Source organism: Myotis brandtii, unplaced genomic scaffold (assembly GCF_000412655.1).
Source record: "Myotis brandtii unplaced genomic scaffold, ASM41265v1 scaffold315, whole genome shotgun sequence".
NCBI lineage: Eukaryota > Metazoa > Chordata > Mammalia > Chiroptera > Vespertilionidae > Myotis > Myotis brandtii.
In genome coordinates this window covers 1,952,938-1,955,095 of record NW_005362075.1, presented here as the reverse complement: position 1 = coordinate 1,955,095, position 2,158 = coordinate 1,952,938, and positions in this window count along the sequence as shown.

Sequence of the window (2,158 nt, the reverse complement as noted above, 5' to 3'; positions counted from 1 at the left end):
TCCCCATTAAAATACCAATGGCATATTTCACAGACCTAGAACAAACTATCCAAATATTCATATGGAATAAAAAAAGACCCTGAATAGCCGCAGCAATCCTGAGAAAGAACAACAAAGTTGGAGGGATCATAATACCAGATATCAAGCTATATTACAAAGCCACTGTTCTCAAAACTGCCTGGTACTGGCACAAGGACAGATAGACCAATGGAACAGAACAGAGAACACAAAAATTGACCCAAGCCATTATGCTCAATTAGTATTTGACAAAGGAGGCAAGGGCATACAATGGAGTCAAGACAGTCTCTTCAATAAATGGTGTTGGGCAAATTGGACAGATACATGCAAAAAATTGAAACTAGGTCATCAACTTACACCATACACAAAAATAAACTCAAAATGGATAAAGGACTTAAATGTAAGATGGGAAACCATAAAAATCTTAGAAGAATCCATAGGCAGCAAAATAGTAGACACATGTCATAGCAATATCTTTACTGATAGAGCTCCTAAGGCAATGGAAACTACAGAGAAAATAAGCAAATGGGACTACATCAAAATAAAATGCTTCTGCACAGCAAAAGAAACCATCAACAAAACAACAAGAGAGCCCACTGCATGGGAGAACATATTTGCCAATGTTATCTCCAAAATTTACAGGGAACTCATGCAACTTAACAAAAGGAAGATAAACTATCCAATAAAAAAATAGGCAATGGACCTAAATAGATACTTTTCCAAAGAGGACATACAGAAGGCCAAGAGACATATGAAAACATGCTCAAAGTCACTAATCTTGGGAGAGATGCAAATCAAAATGCCAATGAGGCACCATCTCACAGCTGTCAGAATGGCTATCATCAACAAACCAAAAAACAACAAGTGCTGGTGAGGGTGCGGAGAAAAAAGAACCCTCTTGCACTGCTGGTGGGAATGCAGACTGGTGCAGCCATTGTGGAAAACAGTATGGAGTTTCCTCAAAAAATTAAAAATGGAACTCCCATTTGACCCAGTGATCCCACTTCTAGGCATATATTCCAAGAAATCAGAAATACTCATCAGAAAGGATATATGCAACCCTCTGTTCATAGCAGCACAATTTACAATAGCTAAGATTTGGAAACAGCCTAAGTGCCCACCAGCAGATGAGTGGATTAAAAAAAAGTGGTACATCTACACAATGGAATACTACGCTGCTGTAAAAAAGAAGGAACTCTTACCATTTGCAACAGCATGGACGGACCTGGAGAGCATTATGTTAAGTGAAATAAGCCAGTCAGAGAAAGATAAATATCACATGATTTCACTCATTTGTGAAACATAATGAATAGCATAAACTGATGAACAAAAATGGAGCCAGAGAAAAAAATATTTTAGAATAGAAGCAATTCTGTTATTTGGAGATGTTTAATATTTCCTACAACTTTTGTGATATTATACTATGTTACTACAGTTTTGGTAATATTATATTTTAATTTCTTTCTTGAAATATTAATGTTTATTGCATGTAATATTATATTTAAAATCATTTTTCTTGAAATATTCATGTTTATTGCATGTAAATGGCTACTTTGTATCTACAATCTGGTAATAGATTTATTTTGTATGTTGAAAAAAAATTCTCTTTGTTTTTCATTCCGTCAACAAATATTCCAGTGTAATAGAGCCTCGGCATCAACTATCTATGCTGGAAGCTATCCATTGTCTACACATCAGGAAAGTGCAAACAAGGAACCCAGAAGGATGATGGACCTTGAGCTTTGGCAAGGGCTAAAGCTATGCACCAATTGTTCTGTTGAGACAATGGTAGCTCAAGTAATTTCCTGACCTAATAGTCTCAAAGTGAATCTTTACTAATATTTACTGACCTTTAAGATAGTCTGTCTGCTACCAGAATTGCCTAAGGGCAAGATGTGGATCTAAAATTGAATAAAAAGCTAGCAGGGCCTAGGCACCAGTGAAGCCTTTCCTCTTGAGAAAGACTCTCCACCTGCCCCCCTGTAATTTCCAAATTCATATTTCTTGTCTAGTCTCTTCATTTGTGAGCGGCCCTTCTCCAGGTCCCGAACCCAAGCCACACAGGACTTGGCTTTTATATATCTACTAGAGGCCTGGTGCACAAAAATTTGTGCACTCGGGGGGGGGGTCCTTCACCCGG